This window comes from Uranotaenia lowii, chromosome 1 (assembly GCF_029784155.1).
Source record: "Uranotaenia lowii strain MFRU-FL chromosome 1, ASM2978415v1, whole genome shotgun sequence".
Lineage (NCBI taxonomy): Eukaryota > Metazoa > Arthropoda > Insecta > Diptera > Culicidae > Uranotaenia > Uranotaenia lowii.
Window position 1 is genome coordinate 129,548,605 of NC_073691.1, and position 12,559 is coordinate 129,561,163.

Below are 12,559 nucleotides of genomic sequence, written 5' to 3' on the forward strand. Positions count from 1 at the left end.
CCGCAGTGCTGTAAGGTTGCGTCGAAAATCTTGACTTGTTCCAATCTGTGAACATGAATGGGATCAAACACACAATTTCAAATGATTTTAGAAAATCAAATTTAGAACCAATTATTAGAATTCGACTACAGAAGATATCGAGCATAATTCAATTACACCGTTTATATTTCAATTTTAGCTCCAAACTTAGGAATTTTGGGTCTTGGCAATCAGTTCAGCTGTCAGCTTCTGGATTAAATTGGCAAAAAAAAACGTTGTCAACTATTACACGAATTCAATATTCATACTTAAAAATTCGAAACCTTATTGGTTGAAGCCATTTTCCACTCCATTGGCCGAATTTTTCCCCGACGACGCACTTTTGGCAACATTGACCGCGATTGGGATCATGTGATGTGATGTTCTTCTATCTTCCGGCGTGGCTAAAGTTTCGCTGGATCCATATAACATAGGGTAGATACACGGGATGATGATTTGCTGGAATCTCTAAGCCGAGTAAACGTTGTACCAGAGCTAGGACCAATGTGGAGGAAGCCCTTTGTGTTAGTAGCGTGCATGGTGGATGTGTATGTGTGTTTCTATGTGTCGACATTCGTGCTCGGTACGCTTGCATAAATCACGGCGCACGGTACCGGTGACAGTCTACAAACGACACACGTCTGCCGTTCTTCTCTAGCTCGACTTTTGTCATCCCGAGCACTCGAATGAATCACATTTTGAAAAAAAGTTTTATACCAATCAATGATTGCTTAGAGAATAAATCAAGCCAGAGTCACCCCTGTTAAGAGAATAACGAAAAACATTATAATTCTTCTTGGATATTGAATTTCAACAACAATGAATCTTGGATTTCATTGTTAACCTTCCCATGCCGTTCGCAAAATATCCGTTTCGGGGAAATTTGAGTTGTAGTTTGATTTCGTTCTCCTGGCTGTAAATGTTAACCGATTTTGATGATATTATATTCATTGTGCAGGTAATTTGTTCTTATTACTCAAAATTTTAAAATAAAGTCGATATGTATTACCACGTTATCAGAAACTGGTTCAAAAAGTAAAAAGTCCGAAAAATCAATTTTATTTTTAAAATGCTCATAACTTTTGACAGCTTTTCTGTATTTAAGTGTTTCATTGATGTTTGAAATTGTCAAGAATCCATCTATTCGACAGTGTATAGATATGTTGGGGTCCAATGAAAGTTTTGACCGCTATCTCAGATCTTCCGGTAGAAAAAAATCTAACTTTAAAAAAACGATATCAATTTTTTGCTTTGCTTAGCTGTATTTCATTTCCCAATGAACCGATTTTCAAAACTCAAATTTCAATTTTTTGACGTTAATTTGATCATTATTTTCATAGAACATACTTGGTCTGTCAAAACTCATAGTTCTTCAGTATATTGGAATGATGATAAAGAGATTTCAAATGTGCGCTTCGGGTCATATTGACCCGAACGGCATGGGAAGGTTAAACAAACATCACCCCAAACTTTCCGTACCCGGTGTGCTTTTCTACAGCTAAAAAAATAAATGTAAATAATTTTAAAAAATCAATTGTTTAATGTTTTTGGGTAATATTTTGAATAAAATTACAACATAATTAAGCAACCACTATAAATTGAGAGCTGCAGTTGGAGTTTCGAATTGCAATACAAAGATGACATAAACTTATTTTCAAAAACTTGATTTGTTTCCAAGATCTGTTTTTTTAAATGATTTGTTTCATAAGCTTCAAACGTTCTTTAAATTATTGAATTGATATAAATTTCCCAACCTCTTACCCTTCCATTACCGGAAGGGCTCATGACCTGCACCAAAGAAATATGTTATGTCAAATAAAATATGAATATAACCTGTCTCTTTCTTCCCGACTCCACCCTACAAAAAAGAGAGTCAAAAATTATTCGTTCAGAAAAAACCTAACTTTTAAAATATGGTCCTTTTTGCTTGATAAAAATGTGCTCGATATATGTCAAAAAACTGGTAAGAGAGGCCCTCTGCTGAAAGGAAGTAGCGGATTTTAAATAATATCTATTCATACCCATTTTTTCGTACCCAAAAATCAGTTCTTATCAAATTTAGTTGCATTGGTTAAAACGTTTTTTAGCTCTATAACAAAATTTATATGGAGCCCCCTCTCCACACTGTAAAGCGTAAGGGTCAATAACAAACGCAGAAACATACCTCGTACCCAAATACCTATCCATGCCATACTTGATTCCATTTGCTGGCTTTGTTAGCTTAAATTGAGAACTTATGCTTACAAAATTGTATGCAAGCCATTCTCCCACTTTCCTATATTCCCAATCCTATTCTCCTACTACAAGAAAGGAATTGTTCCACATAGAAATATTTCTCGTATTTAAATACCTTCCCATGCCAAATTTGGTTTTATTTGCTTGGCTTCTCGAGTTATGCCAAAACTTGAAAGGGAGTTCCATACCCCTTTTCTATCTCCCTACAAGATAGAGGGGTGAGAGCTTAATATTCATAGAAACATTTATGGTTTCATTTGCTCGATCAATTCTCGAGCTATGAAAAAACTTGTATGGAAGCTTCCATCCCCTTTTTATACCTCTCGGCGCTTAAAGAATGAGGGGCTTTGTAAGCGTTGCTAGTCAGTCGAAGGAGGCCGCGGTGATCTTGTTGTAGTTGTCAATTGAATAAATGTTGCAGTGTTGTTCGTGGGGGTTAAGGGGTTCTCCTTGGTGAAACAGTTCACCAAGCCACGCTATCCAGGCGAACGACCGGGCGAAAGATGGTCGTTCAACAACCCACCACCAGAGCGCAGTGCAGAGATGTGAGCCGTAGTCTTCAAGCGAAGAGGCGATACGAGCGATAGGGCGAAGCGAAAATGAGCGCGGGACGGGGGCAATGAACGGCAATGGGGTCAAAGCTGGTCAAAAAGAAAGCGACCATTGACTCTGATTTCAGTTCGCGAACAAACCAAACCGATCCCAAAATTATTCTGGAAGATCAATATCTTAAATATAACTGTGGTGATTTGTTTCGTCAGTTATTAAAAACAACAATTACCATCAGCATAAAATTACAAAAGGAAAGTCCAGTCGTAAGCCGAAATTGATTGGAACTCCAGGATTGTTTTTTTAATCAACCGAGCCCGGAGAGCGCCACAGCGCTCTACCACCTCAACCGACCGCCGTCGGTGTTACTCAATTCCGTACCTGGTTCAGCACCCAAGGTGGGGCCAGGTACGACGTCGCCACGCGCTCCGTTAATCGTCGAAGGACCTCGTGCGCCACCGATAACATCGACCGACCGCCGCCGGTGCTACTTACCATCGTACCTGATTCAGCACCTAAGGTGGGGTCAGGTACTCAGCATCCACGCCGCTTGCTTGCCGTCCAAGGACCATCAGTGCCCGGTTCAGCACCCAAGGTGGAACCGGGTACAACAACACGACCCGTTAGAGCCAGCCAGCTTCCAAGCCGATCTCATCGAACCCGAGCCCGAGCAAGGAAGAAACCAGTGCGCAAATAAAGGTTAGCTAGGTTAAGAAAGTGGTGGGTGAACAAAACTGCAAAATATTAAACGGTACCGAATTTTATCCGAGGAGTTTTCTTTAGCTCTCCCGAATTTCCCTGCAACTTAGTTAGTGTAAACTTTCCGACCCTGGGATTAAAAGGGGTTCACCGCAAATCTACCGATTGGCTAATAGCCAGTCTTACACTTTGGCGCCCAACTAAAACTGCCTTACCGTTACTAGTTGTAGGGGTTCCACCGGTATCCGTTGCAGAATTCTCTGGGAAAACATCCAGGTTTCCTTTAAATAATTTTTGCAGTAATTGGTTGAATTACAAAACTTTCAACCGCTTTTGAAATTTATTTCATATTTAACAGAGGGGTTCTGAAGTTCAAATGAACGGGGAAAACACGATTGTTTAAAAATTTAATCGGAGTGAAGTTGAATTTAGAATTTATCTTTAAATTGGAGCGATTTTTAACTGTATGTTGTGATGATTTGGTGTGATGAACTGTGATATTGAAAAGTAAAACAACAAAATCAAAAATTTCTTTATTTTAACCTAATTAGTTTTGTACAATTACATTATAAAGTGGCCTCTTATGTGAATGTACCTACTGTAATCTAACATTTTAATCTATTTTTTTTAATTATTATTTTTTAATCATATGTGTTTAATTTATTCCCTTGGTGTTAATTTGATTCATGATTTTATCTCATTGACATTGCATTCATTATTTTTGTAGTTCTATATAACTTTTCTTTTGCTGTTCTTGTGGATTTTCATCTATCGTTTAGCTCTGAAATTCTCTGCGCGAAAATGGAATCACAACTAAAAGAACAGTATTTAGCGATTAACCCAGCTCATCTTTCCGATCAAGAACTTTATCATGAGTTGCGTATCCGCCACACAGACGTGTCTGATTTGAGGCGCAGCAGCCAGGAACGCGCTCTACGCGAGCTGTTGAAAACTGAAAGAGAAAAAGAAACAAATGATTATGAAATACTATGGGAAAAGGCAGAAGACGAAATTAATGAATGTGGGGTCAAGTTAGATGAGATTAGGAATGCATTGAAGGGCAAAAAAGCAAAAAAAGTTCCAGACCGTTTATACAAAACCAAACTCTTACATGTATATTTCAGGATGCAACGATTAAAGTTACATACTAAGAACGAAGATGACGTTAACAGCATTGCTATCATTGCTGTTGAGTGCACCAAACTTCTGAGCATGTTCTTTTCAATCGTTTCTCCACTACAAGAAATTAGGCAGGCTGAATTGAGCGCAATAAACGAAAGTATGCAATCTGCCATGAATATCGAACAAAATGTGGATGAACAAGGTGTACACGAAAATGAACAAGCTATGAATGAGCAAGACGGTTACGTTGACCAGATTTCTAATGCGGAAGAAGAGCACGATGAATTCGGAAATAATTCATTTGATGCGGATCGGGAAAATGCTTCGGGTTTATTAGACGAGAAAGACAAAGCTATCCTCGAACTGGTAGGCGAAAACAATAAGCTGAAGTCAACGGTCAGCCAATTGCTCGAACGCATTTCGGCTTTGGAACGTTCTCGCGACAAAAATGAGCCCGTGGCGTATGCAACCGGAAAAAAGTCGAGCAGTTCCGTACGTTCAGAAACTGGCAGCACAAAAAAACCGACTAACTTTGATGACTGGTTGAAAATCAAAGGTGCTTCGTTACCAAGTTTGGTCGAGAAAGTTAAACCACCGTCTATCTGCGAAATTAATGAAAACAACACGGAAATAAGATCACGTCGTGACCGCCTACCCATTCACAAGTGGACCGTTCGATATGATGGCATGGATAATGGTAGAATAATTAACGAATTTTTAAAAGAAGTCGAGTTCAATGCAAGATCGGAAGGTTTCTCTAAAGCAGAATTGTTTGCGTCTGCGCATCATCTTTTTACGCGTAAGGCACGTGCCTGGTTTATGGAGATTAACGGCTCCAACGAATTGGGTTCATGGGACAATCTCGTCAAAGAGCTTAAAAGCGAATTTATGCCCATTGATATGGACTACCAATACGAGAGGTTAGTCAATTCGCGCAGACAGGGGCCGCGTGAAAAATTCCAAGATTTTTACCTTGATGTCGTCCGTATTTTCCGTTGTATGTCCAAGCAGTGGGATGACCATAGAAAATTCGAAGCTTTGTTCCGCAATACCAGGGAAGATTGCAGGACTGCGATGCTAGCTGCCGGCATTGATTCAATTCCTAAAATGAGGGAGTTCGGTAAGCGATTTGATGCAATCAATTGGCAAATTTATTTCAAAAAAGAAAATCGTTTTCCGGGGAGATCGAATGCGGAAATCGAAGAAGTATACGATCAAAGAAATCGTTTTGCTAACAGTTTTGAAAATGAACATAGATATAAACGAAATACAGATCAATATACGAAAAACAGTAACAACAATTATAAACAAATTCAATATCCTAATTACCGTAACAAACCGTTAGAAAATCAAAGATCGAGTGAAACTCAAAAATTTTCACAAAGACCTAAAGCCAAAACTACAGAAAATTTTGCGGGCTGGAATCAAAACCCCAGCACAAGTGGAACTGATCCAATCCAAAGAATCGTCAAAGCTTATATCCCGGTTAAATACGGTCACTGTTTTAATTGCCACGAGCAGGGCCATGATTTCAAAGTCTGCGAAAAGCCCCGGAACATGTTCTGCTGGGCTTGTGGCTTTCCAGGTTTCGCCACATCGGAATGTCCTTACTGTGACACAAAAAACGCGAAAAAGGCTGTTCAATGAGGCAGAGCAGTCAACCAAATTCTGTAAGGCCTCAGGTTCCTAATCCAAAAGATCCAACAGACATTCTCCAGCAATTGGGTTATGCGAAAGTAACGAATCGTGCTAAAGATGACGAGATTGCTACGTTGCTCGTAAATCTTAGCAATGACTCGAGACCTTTCGCGAAAATCCAGCTGTTGGGGATTGAACTGATCGGTCTTTTGGATAGTGGAGCTGCACGAACGGTTGTGGGTGTTGGGGCGAGAAAAATAATTCAGTTATTAAATTTAACTCTTGATCCAGCTTTCGTCAATTTGAAAACAGCCTCTGGGGAAAACATTGAAACCCTAGGGTGTGCCGACGTTCCCGTAACATTTAATAACACGACAAAAATATTAAATTTAATATTCGCCCCAAACCTCAAACGGATGTGCATTTTGGGGTATGATTTTTGGCAAAAATTTGGTATCATTCCTTCGATTCAAAATCCGCCAGCAAATTTAGATGAATGTGAAACTTGTGAAATCACCGAAGTTCAAAAAACTCCTACCGAATCCCAATTACACGAATTGGAAAAGACAAAAAAGATGTTTTTTCATGCCGAGGAGGGTAAATTTGGAAAAACGAACGTCCTAGAGCACGTCATCGAATTCAAAAATGAGTTCAAAGATGCTGCTCCAATCAGACAGAATCCCTACCCGTGGAGTCCGCAAATCCAGAAAAAAATTTACGAAGCTCTGGACAAATTATTAAAAGACAATATAGTGGAACCATCCAATTCGGATTGGTCGCTGCCCATCATACCGGTCGCAAAAAAAGACACCTCCGAAGTAAGAATTTGTCTCGATGCGCGAAAGCTCAATGAGCGCACAAAAGGAGATGCCTACCCTTTGCCGCACCAGAACCGAATTCTGAGTCATCTAGGTCCAGTGAAGTACCTTTCTACCATCGACTTGTCTCAGGCTTTTTTTCAAATTCCATTACACCCCGAGTCCCGGAAATACACGGCATTTTCGATCCCTGGAAGAGGACTCTTCCAGTGGACACGTTGCGTAATGGGGTTATGTAACTCGCCAGCCACTTTGAGCAAGTGTATGGATAGAATTCTGGACCATGGTGCTCTCGAGCCGTCAATATTCGTGTATCTGGACGACATTGTGGTAGCATCTCAAACATTTGAGGAGCATATTCAGCGCCTGAAAGATTTGGCTGAACGCTTGAAGAAAGCGAATTTATGCATCAACTTAAAAAAGTCTAAGTTCTGCTGTCAACAATTGCCGTATCTTGGGTACGTCTTGTCCCAAGATGGTTTACGGCCTAATCCCGATCGCGTTCAAGCGATCGTTGGATATCAGGTTCCGAAATCGGTAAGACAGCTCAGGCGATTCCTCGGTATGACCAATTACTACCGTAGGTTTATCGAAAACTTTAGTGAGATTACGGCACCTCTCACTGACTTGTTGAGAAACAAGCCAAAGAGGGTGCAGTGGACCACGGCAGCAGATGATGCATTCAGGACAATTAAAGATCGCCTCATATCGGCGCCTGTAATGGCCAATCCTAATTTTGCACTTCAGTTTACTGTTCAAACTGACGCTAGTGATTCGGCTATTGCAGGTGTCCTCACTCAGGTGCAAAATGGAGAGGAAAGAGTTATCGCGTACCATTCCGAAAAATTAAAAGGGGCTGAGCTGAACTACCACGCGGCTGAAAAGGAAGGACTAGCTGCACTTCGCTGCATTGAAAAATTCAGAGGCTACATTGAGGGAACCAAATTTATTTTGGTTACCGATTCGTCTGCTCTGACTTTTATAATGCGTGCGAAGTGGAGGTCGTCCTCCCGTTTAAGCCGGTGGAGTATCACGCTTCAGCAATTCCAAATGGAAATTCGTCACAGAAAAGGAAAGGAAAATGTGGTCGCCGATGCTCTTTCTCGATCTATTGAGACACTAGATTCGGAACCGGAAGATGGGTGGTATAAAAAGCTGTTCTTGGAAGTTGAAAAAAGCCCAGAAAATTACATCGACTTTAAAATTGATAATGGGAAACTTTATAAATTCGTAGCAGCAAAGGCAGACACACTGGACTACCGTTTCGAATGGAAACAGTGTGTCCCTGCCTCGCTGCGAACCCACATTCTTGAAGATGAACACGATAAGAGTCTTCATATTGGCTACGATAAGTGTGTAGAAAAAATCAAGCGTCGATTTTATTGGCCACGCATGTGCAGCGACATACGCAAGCACGTTGCCAAATGCGTTCCGTGCAAACAAAATAAACACGCAACAACCTCCAGCGTACCTGAAATGGGGAAGCAGAGAATCGCCAGCCGGCCCTTTCAACTCATTTGCATGGATTACATCCAATCTTTACCGCGGAGCAAGCAAGGCAATAGTCATTTATTAGTTGTCATGGATATTTTTTCAAAATATTCCTTGCTTGTCCCCGTTCGGAAAATTTCGAATGTAAATCTGTGTAAAGTGTTGGAAGAGCAATGGATCAGACGTTTCTCTGCTCCCCAAATCATCATATCGGACAACGCAAGCACGTTCTTGTCCAAAGAATTCAATAACTTTGTTTCGAAATATGAAATACAACATTGGACTAACTCGCGCCACCGCAGCCAAGCTAATCCGGCTGAACGGTTAAACCGCACGATCAACTCAATGATCAGATCGTACGTTAAAACTGATCAAACTTTGTGGGATACACGTATCTCTGAAATTGAGTACGTAATCAATAACACAGTCCATGCATCCACAAAGTTCAGTCCTCACTGTGTAATATTTGGCCACGAAATAGTGACTAAAGGCTCTGATCACCGTTTAGAGTCAGTCGATGATCTATCGGAAGAGCAACGGATGGAAAAATGGAGGGGAATAAGCAAAAACATAAAAAGTCTTGTGGTAGGCCAGCTCAAAAAAACCCACGACGAAACAAAAAGACGATACGACTTACGCCACAAGCGTTACTCACCCTCATTCCAACCGGGCCAGCGAGTGTTTAAACGCAACTTCCGACAGTCATCAGCTGGCCAAAAATATAACGCCAAACTTGGGCCTCAATACCTTCCGTGCATAGTCCTCAACAAACGGGGCACCAGTTCGTACGAGCTCGCGGACCTGAACGGTAAACCGTTAGGGGTTTTCTCGGCCGCGGATCTAAAAGTATAAACCTTGAAAACTTCGCAAATATTCGGGTTCGTATGCAAAAATAGGAACGATTTCTGTATAATCATAAGCATAACAGCATAGCATCGCATCGCAAGAGCATAACATCGCAACACCGTTCTACGCGTCACGAGCAACCCTGCGTTCAAATACATCATCGCAGCTCATCGTCGTAAAGCAAACATCATCGTAAAGCGATCGTTATCAAAGAAGTGGCACAGTGGGTGCACTCATGCCTACCATCAGTGAAGTAGCCTTCATACATGTCCATCATTATGGTCATCATCATCACACATCCATCTGAAAATTGAAAACAAAAAAAAAAATTTGGTTTAACTTATTGTATGTCTCAAACATTTCAATCGGTAGTGTAAATAGAAAAGCAAGTATGAACTTAAGTGATGCATTTGCGTAGGCACTTATTCTTCCGAACTGCACCCAATCGATTGTCTTAAGCAGTCGTAAGAATAGTCCAACGGTCTTACGCACACTAGTGTTCAAACGAGCTTTCGTAACTTATAAAAAAAACCATGCTGCTTTACTTACCCATGATGCAGCTAAGTTTTATTAGGCAATTTTCAAGGAAGTACCAGGAATTATCCATAACTTTAATGTTTAAGGGGAGCTTAAGGCCACTGCCCACCAAAAACAATAAAATTAGGGATATTCTCATCGAGCTCGCCGAGAAATATTGCCTAATAAAACTTTACCTTCCATCCGCATGCTATCCAGTTTTTGTTGTTTACGTTTGCCATCAGTTTGACAGATCAATAAGATCCATGTGATCACATATACAGTTGAAAATGGTAAGTTTAGTACAAAATCGCAACTCCGACAGATCGCGTGAAATGTTTCATTGATCATGATCAAGCATAGCATGACTGTGATATTTTCGTTGTGAATGCTCCTATAAATATAATTGATTGTTTTAATTTTAATTTAGCTCATAATTTTTAATTTGTTTCATGTTAATTATTTATTTATTTTAATTCGTACTATTGTAAAACTTTTTGGAATTTGTAAAAACACTTGAAATTTTTATTGGAATTTGTAAAATATTTTTAAGCAATCTAAATAGAATCGGGTAGTATTGTGTGAGGTTATCAAGTCCATGTGGCTTTGATATTTTGATCGCAGGAGACCGGAGTCGAAAGACGCTGATGGTCAGTACAGGACCAAGTGTCCCGAAACTGAGAGGAGTCGGGTAACCGATGATGATAACTTATGACCCCGATACTCAAACCACAATACTCGAAGATTTTATGCGTTTTCCTCTAGTAAAATGTTTTTCGGAATCTAGTACGTTCGGTGTGAAATATTTCTCCAGCAACCGTAAAGTTCTGTCAATTCAACCGTGCGATTATTATTTAGTGGAAACAGGTTCAGAGCTATGTGTTCTCGGTGTGTTCGCTCTAGACTAGTGATGGTTTAAAAGGAAAATATTTACTGTGTAAATATTTTTCCCCGAGCAGTGGGAGAGTGTAAGCGTTGCTAGTCAGTCGAAGGAGGCCGCGGTGATCTTGTTGTAGTTGTCAATTGAATAAATGTTGCAGTGTTGTTCGTGGGGGTTAAGGGGTTCTCCTTGGTGAAACAGTTCACCAAGCCACGCTATCCAGGCGAACGACCGGGCGAAAGATGGTCGTTCAACAACCCACCACCAGAGCGCAGTGCAGAGATGTGAGCCGTAGTCTTCAAGCGAAGAGGCGATACGAGCGATAGGGCGAAGCGAAAATGAGCGCGGGACGGGGGCAATGAACGGCAATGGGGTCAAAGCTGGTCAAAAAGAAAGCGACCATTGACTCTGATTTCAGTTCGCGAACAAACCAAACCGATCCCAAAATTATTCTGGAAGATCAATATCTTAAATATAACTGTGGTGATTTGTTTCGTCAGTTATTAAAAACAACAATTACCATCAGCATAAAATTACAAAAGGAAAGTCCAGTCGTAAGCCGAAATTGATTGGAACTCCAGGATTGTTTTTTTAATCAACCGAGCCCGGAGAGCGCCACAGCGCTCTACCACCTCAACCGACCGCCGTCGGTGTTACTCAATTCCGTACCTGGTTCAGCACCCAAGGTGGGGCCAGGTACGACGTCGCCACGCGCTCCGTTAATCGTCGAAGGACCTCGTGCGCCACCGATAACATCGACCGACCGCCGCCGGTGCTACTTACCATCGTACCTGATTCAGCACCTAAGGTGGGGTCAGGTACTCAGCATCCACGCCGCTTGCTTGCCGTCCAAGGACCATCAGTGCCCGGTTCAGCACCCAAGGTGGAACCGGGTACAACAACACGACCCGTTAGAGCCAGCCAGCTTCCAAGCCGATCTCATCGAACCCGAGCCCGAGCAAGGAAGAAACCAGTGCGCAAATAAAGGTTAGCTAGGTTAAGAAAGTGGTGGGTGAACAAAACTGCAAAATATTAAACGGTACCGAATTTTATCCGAGGAGTTTTCTTTAGCTCTCCCGAATTTCCCTGCAACTTAGTTAGTGTAAACTTTCCGACCCTGGGATTAAAAGGGGTTCACCGCAAATCTACCGATTGGCTAATAGCCAGTCTTACAGCTTAAATTTTCATAGGAATATTTCTCGTATTCAATTCAAATACCCTCGCTTGCCAAACTTGGTTCCATTTGCTAGATTAGTTCTCGAGTTATGTAAAAAATTGTAAGGGAGCCCCCAACTCGTCGAAAGTTTGAATTTCAGGGGCTAGGCTTCGCCGCCACGAGTTTCTGGGTCTGCCTCTTCTTCGATGTCCTTCTGGATTCCAATCTAGCGCCTCTCTGCAAATCTCGTTTTCATCTTTTTGCAGCGTGTGCCCAATCCATCTCCACTTACGTTCCCGAATCTCGATTTCTTGCGCCCTTTGATAACACCGGCGATGTAGTTCGAGTTCCAGTTGCCAGGCCATCAAGCGTGGATGATATTCCGCAGGCAGCATTTTACAAATGCTTGCAGTTTTCGCGTCGCTACCGCATTTGTGCACCAAGTTTCGCACCCGTACAGCATTACGGATTTGACGTTTGAGTTGAAGATTCCGATTTTCGTTCGTAGTGAGATCTGGCGTGACCACCAGATGTTTCGGAGACTCGCAAACGCAAATCGGGCCTTTCTAATCAGGGTTTCGAAGTCTTTCT

At 41.4% G+C, this 12,559-nt stretch overlaps 1 protein-coding gene across 5 annotated transcripts in view; it reads right to left on the reverse strand.

The window, feature by feature from the left end:
* LOC129740007 (disintegrin and metalloproteinase domain-containing protein 10) overlaps positions 1-12,559 on the reverse strand; it is a 776,101-nt gene that overhangs the window by 53,424 nt on the left and 710,118 nt on the right. The window lies entirely within an intron of this gene.